Source organism: Mytilus galloprovincialis, chromosome 1, assembly GCF_965363235.1.
Source record: "Mytilus galloprovincialis chromosome 1, xbMytGall1.hap1.1, whole genome shotgun sequence".
Taxonomy (NCBI): domain Eukaryota; kingdom Metazoa; phylum Mollusca; class Bivalvia; order Mytilida; family Mytilidae; genus Mytilus; species Mytilus galloprovincialis.
This window is the reverse complement of record NC_134838.1, coordinates 48,507,726-48,524,797: the sequence shown is the minus strand read 5'-3', so window position 1 is coordinate 48,524,797 and position 17,072 is coordinate 48,507,726. Positions and strand designations below refer to the sequence as shown.

At 33.1% G+C, this 17,072-nt stretch overlaps 1 protein-coding gene across 1 annotated transcript in view; it reads left to right on the top strand.

The window, feature by feature from the left end:
* Positions 1-790: 790 nt before the first annotated feature.
* LOC143076714 (phospholipid-transporting ATPase ABCA3-like) overlaps positions 791-17,072 on the top strand; it is a 49,128-nt gene continuing 32,846 nt past the window's right edge. Inside the window, exon 1 of the mRNA XM_076252567.1 lies at positions 791-880. The gene's annotated coding sequence lies outside the window, so the exon portion shown is untranslated. The remainder of the gene's footprint in view (positions 881-17,072) is intronic.

The following is a 17,072-nucleotide window of genomic DNA, read 5'->3' as shown; positions in this document are numbered from 1 at the left end:
TTCCAAGTACATACCCGTCTTTTGGTCAATGTTGGGTAGTACATTCATCGGCAATCCTACCACATCTAGACTCTACTTATTCTTACAATACTTGTTTATTCAAGGTTTTTCAACTGACCGGCAGTAAAACGCTTGCCGAAGTGGGGCGTCCGTTTGGCTGTGCGGGATGTATTAAGTTCGCAGTCACATCCAGTCAGAATGGGGACATTAAATCCGATGTCTCGTGTAAAGAGGGTGCCACGCTCTTTGCACGATAAGAACCCTTGCAACAACTCTCTGAGGGCCCGTAGGTGAGCCTATTGCAAGGCAAAATTTCTGTCCCTATCCAATATACCCTCATTTTTCAGTGGCAGTCAAATTTCCCCGACCATCATCCCAATTGGCCTCTATTCTGACTAGACCTACCTATTGTATTTATTGTTAACTTGTTCTCGTCCTGAATATGCATGACATATTTGCCACTGGACGTTAAGCAACCAACAATCAATCAATCAACTTTGAAAATAAACGTGACACATGATCCCAAATTTGTGAAACAAAAGGTGAGCTAAGAGTAAATTCAAAAATATTTTTTTGTTTTTGTTAACAAAAGTGAAAACGATTTCTGCGTAACTATAGTTACCATAACAGAAAACGTAATCATTTGTGAAATTTTTCATTTACAAAATGTATATTTACACAAGTCACGGATATATTTATTTATAGTAGACAACTTATATATGATAAGTTCAATGCTTTAGTACATAAACACTTAACATCCTGTTAAAAATCAATCTTAATAATACATATGTACATTGAATAATTGATGAAAGGAAGTACATGGTTTTCCAAGCAAGAGGCATATAAAGGTAGTTGTTAAGCTTAGCCAGAAATTGAAAAGGTATGATTAATATGGTTACCGTAAAACAAAATTAAACAGGATATTTCTATACTACGTATAGTGAATGTAAGTGGCATAGCGGTCAAACAGCGTGCCTGCCACATACGGGGACTCGAACTCACAACCTCAGTATACACTTGCTAATGATTCCATAGTTGAACAACCCAAACCACTCGCCACCGAGGCACCTCCAATAAATGTCATTTTAGTAATGACTAATAGAAAAGATATGTATGTTTTCGAATGGTTTTTGCTGTGTTTTTTCCTGTTTGTTTTGTTTGTATTCGTATCTTTATTGTTCGTAAGGGATTTTTTTTAATGAGAAAAGGGTAGAGTTAATACTATATCTATCATTCTTACGACTCAACGATAATGTACAGGAATAGACTTTATAACGATTCCATATATCAAATATTGTAATGAATAATAACTAAAAAACAACAAATCGTTACAACTTCAGCATTATCAAAGTACCGTGAGAAAAACTGAACATTGGATGACCGCCAGATCTGGTGGATGGTCTAAAAAAAATCATATCTCTATACCTGAAAGTTAGCTTGAGGTCATAGATATATTTTTTTTCTGAGACAAGTTCCTGTGTGCATGGATGATGAATACACGACAGGGAAGTAAACCTCGCCGTAACTAATAAATATTATATTATAATGATATAATCATTTGTTATCATGCAGTATAATCTGGTTTGTTGTTACATATATTGCAGATCACGCGTAAACACTTTTCGGTGTTCATAATTTGTTACTGATAGACATATTTCACACGAAAAAACATTCTTTCATACTTTTATCTATGTTCTTAAAAAAATATTTTCATTAGTATTCAGTGAATTTTTTTTCAAAGTTTTATAACAAGCGATAAGGAATGTTATATTGCGTCAATAGTTACCGCTGGAAAAGTTATACTGTTGTTTTCATAACCCGAGGCATCCTTTTATCAGTGACAATCACCATAATTCTAAAAAAGCTGTTCTTTTGTTGTTCAGTTTTTTCAAACAGCATTTGTTTACAATTTATTGTATGTACTTGACTTTATCAAATCTTTGTTCATCTTCAAGTTAGAGTTAATGTTAGCTCATAATACGAACAGATTGCTGTAAAAGATCTATTTGGAGTCCACAGACTAAGATTTAGGAGAAAACATATTATGCGGTTTTTTTTTTTTTTTGGTTTTTTTTTGGCAGAGTATGCTATATGACATTTACTGCAGTGACACCATTTTAAGTAAATTGTATCTCTTTTGTATTATTATCTATTAAAATACAAACCGTATTGCTCATCTGCAAATTATTGCTTATCATTCTTATACAAAGTAGAAAAGTTACGATAAATAACGAACATTCTTTAACCTAAAAAGTAACTAAGGAAAATTAGTGAATACCATAGGCTTGTTTTGAATTTCAATATTTTCGATCCAAAATTTTGTATCCTTACAAAAGGTAACACTTTGTAAAACAAAATTATGAACGAACGATTTTATTCAGAATCTGAAAGAGGAGTTAACGAACAAGACAGTTTGATCTTTGGATAGGCGGAATGCAGTTACGTCCGATTCTTGCTTTATCTCTTAAGCGACACATTCATACATACATTAGTATTACTGATGAGGACATTAGTATTACTGATGAGTCAAGAAAGTGGACCGTGAAAGTAACTTTAAAAGCGATGATTAAGGAAAGTCAACATGCAGAACTAAACACGTTTTCGGGGTGTTACTTTTAGTAATATTTCTGATATCATAAGATTGAATTGTATATTGTCATACCATATTTTTAGATATTCTTGTTAGATGTTCAATCGTGTTATTACTGAAAATGTACATTTCAGTTCAGTGACACTGCACAATATAACTATGTTAGTGTACAAAACAAATTGCTTATGTCCACTTCATTTGAACTCTGATGGACAGTTGTCTCATTGGCAATCAAACAAGACCTGGCAAAAAAGACTAGCCGAAAATGTCCAATCATAGCCTTCCTTTATTTTTTTTTTTTTTTTTTTGATTGAGACGAAAGATTTAATAGCTATTTCAGGCTATGTTAAAGTAGTTTACTCTATGATAACAATACATTTCTTTTATTTTACTCACCCTTACCCGGGAAACATATTTAACGCTTTTTAGCTCACCTGGCCAAAAGGGCCAAGTGAGCTTTTCCCATCACTTTGCGTCCGTCGTCCGTCGTCCGTCGTCGTTAACTTTTACAAAAATCTTCTTCTCTGAAACTACTGGGCCAAATTAAACCAAACTTGGCCACAATCATCATTGGGGTATCTAGTTTAAAAAATGTGTCCGTCGACCCGTCCAACCAACCAAGATGGCCGCCATGGCTAAAAATAGAACATAGGGGTAAAATACAGTTTTTGGCTTATAACTCAAAAACCAAAGCCTTTAGAGCAAATCTGACATGGGGGTAAAATTGTTTATCAGGTCAAAATCTATCTGCCCTGAAATTTTCAGATGAATCGGACAACCCGTTGTTGGGTTGCTGCCCCTGAATTGGTAATTTTAAGGAAATTTTGCTGTTTTTGGTTATTATCTTGAATATTATTATAGATAGAGATAAACTGTAAACAGTAATAGTGTTCAGCAAAGTAAGATTTACAAATAAGTCAACATGACCAAATGGTCAGTTGACCCCTTTAGGAGTTATTGCCCTTTATAGTAAAATTTTTAACCATTTTTCGTAAATCTTAGTTAACTTTTACAAAAATCTTCTCCTCTGAAACTACTGGACCAAATTTGGCCAAAATCATCTTTGGGGTATCTAGTTTAAAAAATGTGTCCGGTGACCAGGCCATCAAATCAAGATGGCCGCCACGGATAAAAATAGAACATAGGGGTAAAATGCAGTTTTTGGCTTATAACTCAAAAACCAAAGCATTTAAAGCAAGTCTGACAGGGATAAAATTGTTTATCAGGTCAAGATCTATCTGCCCTGAAATTTTCAGATGAATCGGACAACCGGTTGTTGGGTTACTGCCCCTGAATCGGTAATTTTAAGGAAATTTTGCTGTTTTTGGTTATTATCTTGAACATTATTATAGATAGAGATAAACTGTAAACAGCAATAATGTTCAGCAAAGTAATATTTACAAATAAGTCAACATGACCGAAATGGTCAATTGACCCCCTAAGGAGTTATTGTCCTTTCATGATAGTCAATTTTTAACAATTTTCATAAAATTTGTAATTTTTTATTAACATTTTCCACTGAAACTACTGGGCCAAGTTCATTATAGATAGAGATAATTGTAAGCAGCAAGACTGTTTAGTAAAGTAAGATGTACAAACACATCACCATAACCAAAACACAATTTTGTCATGAATCCATCTGCTTCCTTTGTTTAATATTCACATAGACCAAGGTGAGCGACACAGGCTCTTTAGAGGCTCTAGTTTAAGCATACAATACAATATGTTATTAACGTCTCACCTTGTACAAAGCAATACATAATACATTGATTAAAACAAATTGCACATACGTAAAAGCCATTCATATAGAATTATGAGAGACGATTATTTACACATTAGAAACAAATTTCACATCGCATAAAACATTAATATATATATATATATATATATATATATATATATATATATATATATATATATATATATATATATATATATATATATATATATATATATATATATATATATATATATATATATACAACTCGTCTAAACATCAACCCAACAATGTATATATATATATATATATATATATATATATATATATATATAGTCACATCTTCATGCCTTATATATCATGTACTGTAGTACGCCGCTAGATTAAAACTGACGTGGAAAGGTAACACATGCCCACCGAAAGCTCTTTTTTTAGAGCCCAGGTGGTCGTGTGGTCTAGCGGGACGGCTGCAGTGCAGGCGATTTGGTGTCACGATATCACAGTAGCATGGGTTCGAATCCCGGCGAGGGAAGAACCAAAAATTTGCGAAAGCAAATTTACAGATCTAACATTGTTGGGTTGATGTTTAGACGAGTTGTATATATATATATATATATTAAAAAAAAAAAACAACAAAAAAACAAGCACAAAACTATCTACATGTATAAAAATCTACGTCTCCTATCTAAAATGTCTCTGCAGGTTTTGGCACACAAACGTATATTGTTTACACCACTTTAGAATCACAGGTAGCTTATCTTGACTAGAAAAATTATCAAAACCATCAATATTTAAAGTATTAAAACAACTGTCCCTAATATCATCATACAGTGGGCAAAATAAAAGTACATGTTCTTCGTTTTCAATGGAGTCAGGACAGCAAAAGCAAGTTCGTTCTAGCAATCTTAGATTCTCGTATCTCCCGGTCTCGACGCGGATTGGCGCTACTCCACACCTAAACTTGGCGTAAGCACTTCTGTACGATGTTGGCATGTTCACTTTAAGGTATGACTCAGTCTCAAAAGTGTTTTAAAACTGTCTGTAGATTCATAGCTTGTTTTGTCCGTTTTCCCTTACCGCAGCAATTCTGTTATGCCATTTGGAAATATGTTCATTTAAAACAGAATGACAAATAGTGTCTTTTATTTCGCAAAATTGTAGGTTTTCATCATAAATATTATAACGCTCTAAAATTCCACACGTTTTAAAATTGTCTCTTATTTTAAAATTCCAGTTTTTGGAGTTTGAAAAGGCTTGATTGTCAGCCCATACAAAGACCCTTTTATTCAACCGTCCACTATCAAAATTTTGAAGTCTATTCCACTGATTTAGCACAGATTTCCATTGTTTTACTATAACCGGAGTCCAACCAATATCCCCATGTTCTCATTAACTCGATATATTTATTTCTTTTTTATACAGATAAATTAACTACATGTCATGACCAAAACAATTAAATGTGTGTATACGAACACAGCCTTATTAACAGCCTTGTTCTAGACCGACATTCTATTTAAGCCAGATCAACGTGCTAGTTCACAAAACGCCTGTCACCTTAGCCGGGCATATTATTCTGACTCCGAGTTGACCAATCTTTGATCTTACTACTTACTAAATGCCGCGGTCTAAGCGGAGAAGCAGCTGATACTAATTATCAATCCATTGGTTTGGGATAGCCCACGCTACCACGATATAAGCGAGGGGATTAGTCATGAACAAATGCAACGTTATGTCATATTGATTTCACAACATTCAGTCGAGTCAAAATGTAGAATGATTTAAAACACTGATACTAAATATACCTGTAAAACATATGTTATCAATAATGAATAAGATAAATATTGATTTTATCAGCATTACCGCTAGGTAAAAGGATGAAACGATTTTGACGGAAAAGATGTTGAAGCCCTGGCCACCCGGCCGTAAATGTCAGTGCGAACAATTGCAATCACTTGACATCTTTTATCCGACTGTACGTCATTGTAATCGGTATGTTGTCTTCGTCCGTCTGTAAGGCTTTCCCAATTTTTGAGTCTTTTGTTCTGAAACTACAGATATCATAAAAACTAAGTGTTTTTTTACTACCAATACACAAAACGTGGGTAGTGCCGCTAATGAACCAACGTGGTCGCCAGCGGTATATAAGTCTAAACAAACGTATTTATTTATAGATATATGATGAGAAGATAGCACGTTTATTCCTTTCCAGATGGTCTACGTTTGTCTTAATTGAACTTTTCGTTTTCATAAAAAAAATATATTTGTTTCCCTCCGTTGTCAGTTATCTTTGCAGATACAGAGTCAGCATTTAGCTGACATACTTTTGATATCTTTATGACCATTGGACGTGATTTTTTAATTGTCAGTTCTGTTAATCATTGCATCTTGGGTTGTGTTTGGTAGATCTATGGGTTTTTACTCGAAATAAAAGTAACATTGCATGCGTGAATTTTGCTAAGATTGGTATAACAGTTTTCTCATTCATTGACTGCCGTTTTTGCTAATAATTAGCTTATATTGGATATTTATAACAACTAACATGTTGCAACATAGTTTATAAAAAAGAAGATGTGGTATGATTGCCATGGCAATGAGACAACTTTCCACAAGAGACCACATAAATTAACAAAAATAGGTCACCGTACGGCCTTCAATAATTTGCTTGTTCGTTCTGATTAACATACCTTCAGCTTATATAAAGGTGATAGCGCTTATAAAATATTTATAAAAATACAAGTTATTGCTCGGTTTTCAGTCATTCAAGGAGATCATGTACCGATCTATTGTATGGTACCTAATTTTGTATTGAGTAATGATAGATAGCGTATACTAGTAACCTTTAATTCGGATGACACACTTATAACTTAATTTATCATAAACCTTACACCTTTTCATTCATTGAAATTTCAAAACAAAATATTAATTGTAACTGCAATTTTAGGACTATCATATTGCTAAGAAAGAAACACTTAAAAATAAACACCAAAAGCAGAGTTTTTGTCATTAAAAGCCTGAATTTTCTTTGTCCATTTTCGGTTCGAGAGTTTATGTAGATTATATGCAATATGATACTCGAAACAACAGTTCCTCTATTTTTGTTTCGATTTTTATCTTACACAAAATCTTTTAAACGCTTTATGTAAACCTAGACATAGAATTTTAGTCGTATGAAACGAATGACTGGTGAAAAATAATGTTTATCCAATTCTTGAACCAATCCATATATATGTTACAGGCATTTTCTAAATTAAGGCATTTTGTAAAATGCCTGCAAGATTCAGTTATTATACATAATGACTAATTTTTCTAGGCACTTTACAAAATGCCTAGAAAAATTGAAAGGCATTTAACAAAATGCCTGAAATTGTTTTAAAGAATGAAAGTTAAAAAAAAAAAAAAACAAAAAAACAATTGTAACCTTTGAACACAGGATCAGTTTTATTTTTGATAATTATTGAATTAAAATAGAAGAGTTTAAATAATCAAAAATAAGTTTTACTAAATTATTCCAAAAAACTCTACAATTATATATCATTTCTCAAAATGTTTGGATGACAGAACTGTTACACAATATTTGTCCTGATTATTTTTAAAAACATTGTTTGGTTTTAGCACTTCAACCAAAGTTGAAACCTGAATCAGGATACATTTTGCTGTTTCATCACATTTACTGACACACACTAAACTTTCGACATTATTGTGGTTCGCAATTAGCACACACGTCACGCATGAATATCTACTTTTTCACAGGTTCTAAAAATCAAAGTACATAATATCATGATTATAGTGTGTGATAACATTGTGTGAGGGAATTCGACGTTTGCTGTACCACTGTTCACTCCAGTGCAATTTATGACAATACCACTGCATCAATCAGAATTATTTTTTTTGCAGTGTTTTAAGAAATGATTTTTCTTTGTTGTTGCGTATTATTTGTGAAACATTCAATGTTTTAAAAAGGCGAATTTTCTTTATAAAGTCAATGATTATGTTGACTTTTGAAGGCCAAACTTTCTACAGCCTTAAATACGCTAATGAAAAATCCAAAATCTATACCAATACATAACGACATGTTTATGAAATTATAACAAATCTCTTGGTTAACAAATTTTTACTCGTTATTGCAAAATAATGAACTTAATATATCTGACATTTTCTCCCTACCCAGTTTACCCCTATACATTTTTATGATGTGGACTGGTCATTGTTATTGAATCGTAGGCAATTTGATTGGATTAAGTTGTTATTAGTTTACCTTCAAACTTGTTTATGCTTTTCATACATGACTATTGATTAATTAGAACGTGCATGAATGTGTACGGTAACTAAAATGACCTTCAAACTGGACACTGGACGAGTCAATATTATGTTTTATCAATGAAAGTTAAGGTATGAAAGGTAAGAATTGCCACTTATTCAATTTTCACAAAATTTTCGGAATATACAGTTGAAAGGTTATTTTTTAAAAACCTATTGTGAAGAGTAAAAAGAAAGTTTACAAATAATACGTTTTGTTCCATTAAACAAGTCATTTTCGTAAGAGAAATACCGAAATACATTTTACGCACGACTACGGCAGTTAAAATTATTATTTATCATAATAAAAAAAAGCATTTTTCAGTCTCATTTTAATATGTTGATTACAATTAATCCCAAACTTAAGAAGTAAGTAACTAAAGTCAAAATATGTCCGATCTGCCTATTTCTGCACATCAAAAGTCAATACGATCGTTTTAAAGTCAATTTCGTCTACCTCACAAAATCTTGTTAGGCACTATAGTTTAACGTGTATCTTTATAGCTTTTCACGGACTGAAGCAGATCTGCCGATGACAGCAGCTTATCCTGTCAAAGCACTGTCATGCCGGTTCAATCCACCATTTTCTACATTTGAAAAATGCCTTTACCAAGTCAGGATAATGACAGTTGTTGTCCATTCGTTTGATGTGTTTTATCTTTTGTTTTTGCCATTTGATTAGGGACTTTCCGTTTTCCTCGGAGTTCAGTATTTTTGGGATTTTACTTTTGAGACTGAAGCAAACAAACAGCAATCAGTCAATTAAAAACATCTTTGTCTACATATGTTTCGCTTTACTGTTTTGAATCTAGAATTTATAAAAATTCTATGATAAATTTTGTTCTATCGACAGAAAAAGTTATCTTTCTGATATTTTGACAAAAAAGTCATAAACTCACTACTGGTATCTGAATTACAAAGTGAGTACGTACGTAGTTTCATTTAAAAGAACATATCATATGACATTCAAACCTTCCCAGTTGGTTTTTGGAAAATAAATTAATTATACGGAACCATTAGTTATTTTCTTTGTAATACATTGTGTTTTTGTCCACATTTGTCAATGATATCTTTCTTCTGCAAATTGCCTGAAACTTAACAGGCAATTATTTGAATTTTGCTCCAAAATTTCAGTCATTTTACAAAATGACTCGGTATTTTTAGTCATTTTGTATAATGCCTGGCAAGTTTAGGCATTTTATAAATTACCTGAAAATGCAGTCATTTTACAAAATGCCTAAATTTAGAAATTGCCTGTAACATATATATCATATTAAACTTAGTATGATTTTATAATTTTTTGTGTATCCATATCGTATAATCGTCAAAAAATAAATCTTTCGGTCTGTTATGATGTGAAAATATGGCAGCTAATTAATTGTAGTGCTTTGAAGCCGTTGTTTACCGATTTTCACCTTAACTTGAGGTAACATTCAACAAAGAAGCATGTATATTGAGCACGTGTATAACATGTACAAAAGATTATAGATTATTTCAATAAGGCCGAGTTCACTTGAAACTCTACACTCGACTTCAGAGTTAATAGATTATCACGTGAACGCACTAGAGTTGATATTCGGAACAACTCTAAGTAACTCTAGGGTAAGGCCCTGACCTGAGACAGTGAGTGTGTTATAGTAGTCTCAGCCCTGACCAAGCATATTAAATAAAATATTATCATTGGTTTGACGTCATTCAAGAGTTTCTCGAGTAACCCTGGCTCGGCAAGGGTTGGAACTAGAGTACGAGGGGTTAACTCGAGTTATTCAAGTAAAATCGTATTGTTGAAACCCGAGTAAGTAAAGTTAACTTGAGAGTTTCAAGTGAACTCGGCCTAACAGATCCATGCGTATTGCGATAACCGGATGTTACGAGAAAGGTCACCCTGAGTTTATTGCATACGGAAAACATATCGGCGAATTGTTTACTGGAAGCAAGCAATTAAAGAAAGTATATTTCTTCCAAATTTGGACAAATTATAGATTTTCTTGAGAAAAAAGTATATGTACAGAAGTTTTATAATAAAAACTAGCCATTTAGTTGTAAAAAAAAAACCTATGCATCATTTTTTTTAATTTGATATTTCTATGACTTAAAATCTTTCTGTCAAGAATTCAAAACCTGCAAAATGAGGGTTTATATACAGAAAAGTTGTATCCATATGAAAAAGTGGAAGCAACCATCTCCTTGATGAATATTAGTAATTGTTTTTTGATAAATCATTAGCGACAAATGTACTATACTAAAGAAGACACTGTTTTTGTACATAAATTAGGCCTTTAAAAGCTGACTGTGCGGTATGGGCTATGCTCAATGTCAAAGCTGTAAAGTGACCTATAATTGTTAATTGCTGTGTCATTTTGGTCTTTTGTGAAGAGTTGCTCATTGGCAATCATACTATATCTTCTTTTTTATATTATAATTTGGTACGGCGAATGACCGGGGCGTTTTTGTCTTAATAAGACTAATTGGCACTCGAGTCAAAACAGTTGCAAAGCAAACTAGATATAACGAAGTTAAAGAATAAAAAAAAACTGTTCAAGAAAAGAAGTTGACATTGATAGAAGGCAAAATGACGAAAAAAACATTTTTCTACGTTTCTTTTTGGTGAATAAGTATGGTTGTTATACAGGGGGTATATGTGTTGCTATCTGATAAGATTACATGACGATGAAAGTGTATCTTCTAATTTGTTAAGTTATTATAACTATAACTTATACGATTGTGATTTTACTTACTTACTTACTTACTGCCCGGTATGCCATCGGCATGTAGGGCAGCAACAAAGGTTCTCCATTTCTGTCTGTCTTTGGCCATCTTTTCTACTGTTCCCCATGTATTATTCATGGTCTTCAGTTCTCCTTCTACAGTACGTGTTCTTTGGTCTACCTTGCTTACGCCTTCCTTCTGGAGTCCAATGTAGAGCTGTTCTAGTGATGGAATTTCTATCTCTTCTGATGACATGCCCAATCCATTTCCAACGCCTTCTCATTAATATTGTACCCATGCTATCTTGATGACACTGTTTTAAAAGGTCTTCATTAGATATTTTATTTGGCCAGAAAATACGTAGGATTCTTCTTAAGCTTTTGGTATGGAAAATTGACAGTTTGTTTAGATCTAATTCTGTCATCCTCCAGCATTCAGATCCGTATAGCAGAGTAGATAAAACACAACTCCTGTACAGTTCAAGTTTGGTCTTCTTACTGTACTGTGATGATTTCCATACATTGTTTAATGATCTGAAAATATTTCTGGCTTTGTTTAATCTGTTCATAATGTCATTTCCTGCACCACCATCGTTTCTTATTGTACTTCCTAGGTATGTAAATGTTTCTGTGATGGGAAGATCTTTTCCATCTACTAGGATAGGAGCTGGGTTATTGATGTTTAGGGTCATGACTTCTGTTTTGGTTTGGCTGATTTTAAGTCCAACTTGACTGGCAAATGTATTAAGGCGGTTTGTCTTCTCTTGTAAATGGTGGTGGGTATGAGATAAAACAGCAAGATCATCAGCAAAATCAAGATCTTCTAATGTTGCTGAAAGGTTCCATCTTATTCCTCTTGGAGCATCTTCTGTTGTTTTTCTCATCACCCAGTCAATGACAACATTGAAAAGAAGAGCAGACATCACACATCCTTGCCTAACTCCTGTTTTTACCTCAAATCAAATGTTGCTATGCCCTACACTGCAAGTGACATTGTTGTAAAAACTTTTGATAAGTTCAATTATATCTTTTGGAATTCCATATGCTCTTAGTATTCGCCACAAGGTCTTTCTGTTGATACTGTCAAAAGCCTTCTGGAAATCCACAAAGTTGATGTAAAGCTGCCTTTGCCATTCTGTACATTGTTCGATGATGTTGCGTAAAGCAAAAATTTGATCGATGCACCCTCTACCTTTACGGAATCCTGCTTGCTCCTCTCTTAGTTGTTTATCAATTGCATCTATTATTCTTTGGATAATAATTTTGGCCATGATTTTACTTGGAATTGACAGGAGAGTAATACCTCGCCAATTGTTGCAGTCGCTTAGAGCTCCTTTCTTGGCTAGCTTTATTATTATGCCTTTGGCCCAATCGTCTGGTATTATTTTTCCTTCCCATATTGATGTAAATAATGATTGAAGAATTTCAGCTGCGAGTTCTGGGTCGACTTTGAAAAGTTCTGCATTCAGGTTGTCATGACCTGGTGATTTTCCATTTTTTAAAGATTTTATTACTTTTATTTCTTGTTTGTCTGGAAGGTTGATATTAATTTCCAAGTCTTGAACTGCCTCAATTACTATCGCTTCGTCATCTAGCGGTGGCCTGTTAAGTACTTCCTTAAAGTGTTCTGCCCATCTGGCTTTTTGCTCGTCTTCTGTTGTCAATAGCCTTCCATTTTTGTCTTTTATATGGACATCATTAGTGTTACGAAATTTACCACAGATTTCTCTTGTGATCTTGTAGATTTTTCCCTGTTCGCCCTTTTCTGCTGCTTCTTCTGCTTGTTTAGCAAGGTCTTCCATGTAAGCTCTTTTGTCTGCTCTAGCCATTCGCTTAACATTTTTGTCTAGTACTCTGTAGCTTGCTTTGTGTCTTTCTTGTAACCGTTCAGAGTTTGTGTCTAGAATCTTCTTATTCATGTGATGTCTTTCTTCTATAACCTTCCATGTACCTGGTGTTATCCATTTCTTCATCTTTTTACCCTGTTTAAAACCCAAACATTCTTTGCTAGTTGTTTCGTAAATTTGTCTTATTTGTTCCCATTTTGAGTTGACTTCTGTTGTTTCTGTTGGGATCATGTCAGGATTATCTGTAAGAGCTTGAAACTTATTTTTCAATTGGAGGATGAATGCAGATTTGTGATTTTACTTGATTAATAAATCTTTTTTATTTGTGCAGTATAAACACTCGATGGCTTTGTGTTAATATAAATCACGCTGTATACACATTAATTTATCATTTAAAACTATTGCAGACAACAAATATCACTGCTTGGTACGACATGTCTTAAACTTCTCGTTGCATGTTTACTTTCGAGCAATTTCATTTTACAATATCAATAATAGTTCTTCTGGAATTTCAGAACCTGCGTGAAATTTTAGCGATAGGAAAAAAGAAGGATATTAATCAATAAAACAAGAAGCCAACGACATTAAGGAAAATTATACATTAAGGCTGCTTATATAGAATATAGCATTACTTAATTGTAGAGTAGTAGACATACATAAGTTGTATAATATTACCGGAATTATATTGGATTTATGATGAGGATAAACACAAATTAGTGTTTTTATTCACCGATATTGATATGATTTGAAGCTGTGCCATAGCCTTTTGTCTTATTTCAAATAGAAATTATGCTGCAAATGATGTGCTTATTAATATGTTTTATAATAGGTAGTACTGTAGACAAATTTTATATACAGAATTGCGTATATATTATCTAGAGGTTAGACGTAGATAAAATATTGAATTGAATTGAATAGAACTGATAAAAGAGGCCACACCAATCCCTTTACTGTTATGCACCTTATAAATATTTGCGACCTTATTGACTTTTAAACATCTTTTTCTTCTTCACTGGCTAAATTACATCGTCTCCTCTTCATAGGATCGTTTCTTATTACTAATACACGGAGAAGAAGTGTCTAGTACCAGACACTTTGGACAGTATAACAGACCAATTGCACATACAAGCATTGCTCGTCGTGTTCAGATCATCTCCCAATATATCCTTACATTCAACTTTTGATACCAATATCATCAGTAACATTGGATATAGCTTTATTATATATGAAGCCGAAAATGACCCCTCTCCCTCGCTCAAGGCAAAAGGGAAAGATCAAAAGTTAACTGTGGTTGATTAACTCTTCATCTTTCAAAGTTTTATGAAAAGAAAGTTACTTTACGGTGTGTGACAATGATAGAAATTTAAACAAAGTTACTTTGAAAGTGTGTTGAATCATCAGGCGCGTAGCTACGTTTACGTCAAAACGCCCGGGCGTACACTTGAAATTTGATAAAAAGATATTTTAATATAAAGAATATAAACAGAACTGGAAAAAGCATATCCACAATGCAATTCTTTCTTCAATGGCTTGTATTTTTTAATAGTTTTGACTGAAATTAATGAAAATTCCCCATTTCAATCAAATGGTATCAAATTATATATTAAATTTTGTTCAATTTCTGTCAAAGTCTGAAATATGTGAATTCTAATCACTTTTCTTTTCTTTAAAGCAATTCATTATCTGCTGAAATTCGATATGTGGTTTGCATTATTTTTCGAGCGTTTGACCTTCGTGTCGCAAAAGCGAGACATAACGATTCTAAACGTCGGCTTCGTCAATGATACTAAAGTTCAGTATGGGGTAAAAAAACAGTAAGAAATTTTGGACAGAAGCTTTTTAAAGATTATTGTCTAAAGCAAAATTTTGAAAGTGTTATTTTTCATTTCAAGTTTCAGTATTATATTAACAGACTGGCTTATCATTTCGCAATTAACAGACCGTCTGGATTTTTCTTACATGATCAATTTATAAACCTTCATAGATTGTCTTGAAACTTGACCAGTTCAAGAAAAAATATCGAAAGATTTTTTTTATTCCTATAAAGGACTGAGAGAGGTCGGATTTATGGAACGCCACAGCTGTCTTATGTGGAACTCTGATATTACTTTATGTTGTTTTATCATTACTTAATAATAGTTTGTCTTTATTTGATATGGTTTTAGCATTACGTAATGATGTTTTAATATAACTCAATATGAATAGTCATTACTTAATGATATTTCGATATTACACGATATGATTTCGTATTGACTTGATATAGTTTTGTCATTACTCAATATGGTTTTGTCATTACTCGATGTGGTTTCACCATTATTTAATATGGTTGTGTCATAAGTCAATGTGGTTTTACCATTACTTGATGTGTATATGACTTAACGCAATGTAGTTGTTTCATTACATGATGTGGTTTTGTTATTTCGTAATGATGATTTGTCTATTCTTTATATGGTTTTAACATTACGTAATGATGTTTCAAAATTTGACCATTTTACACTACTTGATGTGTTTGTTTCATTATTTGATGTGGTCTTGTCATTCTTTGATGTGGTCCTGTCATTCTTTGATGTGGTTATCCCATTACTTGATGAGGTAAAACCACGTGACCAATTCGGAAAAACCTGTTCTATTTTTAGATAGATTTCCATATTGTATGCGCCTTGAATGCGTTTGGCCATCCATCTAATTAGTGTTCAAATTAAAGTTCGGGTTACTGTTTGAGTTAAACTTTTAGTTAGTTTTCGAATTCAAGTCAATACATACTTATAATTAAAGTTCTAGTTAGCATTGAGTTTCGAGTTGGACTTCGAGTTCGAGTCACATTTAAAGGCAGAGTTCTAGTTGCAACTTTGAATTTGAGTTACTTCTTGAGGTAGAGTTTGAGTAGGATTCGAATTTAAATCTAATTTTTATTAATTAAGATTTCGAGCTGAAATTCGAGCTATTTTATATGTCTTTTTGAGTTCGTAATTAAATTTTCTATCGCCGGGGACAAGGGCTTTTGCTCAGGCTTCCGAAAAGAGGGCTCCGGGATATGCGTACTAAATAAACAATGTTGCAGTATACAAAACGCAACATAGGAGTTCAAATAAAGTTAGATGTGGTGTGATTGCCAATGAGAAAACTATCCACCAGAGTTTTACTTAAATGCAGTGGATGTGAGAAATCATATATAGGCAACCGTACAGCCTTCAACACTCCGTATAGTCAGCTACAAAAGGCCACCATGCACAATGTGAAAAAAAAAAATATTTTTTAACAGGATTTCAATATGTCGTTTGTTTAATGTGCTTTGGATGGGTATCGCCAAAGTTAAAAATCAAATTAAAGTTCGAGTGGTTGTTCAGAGTTATTTGGTATGAAAAAAGGGAACGGCAGACAATAATAAAAAAAATAAAATCCTAAAAATTTTACAGTATTTCGGACATAATTGGGATATCCCCAAACCACTTGGTCCTGTTATTTGATCTATAAGTTTTCAAATAGAAGCAGTATTATAATAAATTTGTAAAAAAAGGTCCACGGAACGCTGTGTCTCGCCTGATATTGCTGCTTTCAGTGTAAAAGCGTAATGTTGATGAACTGTACATTCATCGGTCAAAAAATATAAAAAAAATGTTTTTCTGTAGATGCTTTTTCTAGATATTGAAGAATATCTCCTATACAAGTTTTAAAACACTTCATGGAGGTAATAAATTTATCAGGTCAAAACAATTAATTCGTTTTTATTTTACTACAACAAAACTGTATGGTTTTCAACAATGAGCAAAACCCATACCCCATAGTAAGCTATAAAAGGTCCCGAAATGACGCCACTTTCGATGACGTTGTTGTGTCTCACTGCCGCTACGTTTATGTCGCAGGCTCGACACAAATCAAAAGACTAATACGTTTTCGTTAAAAAAAAATCAACT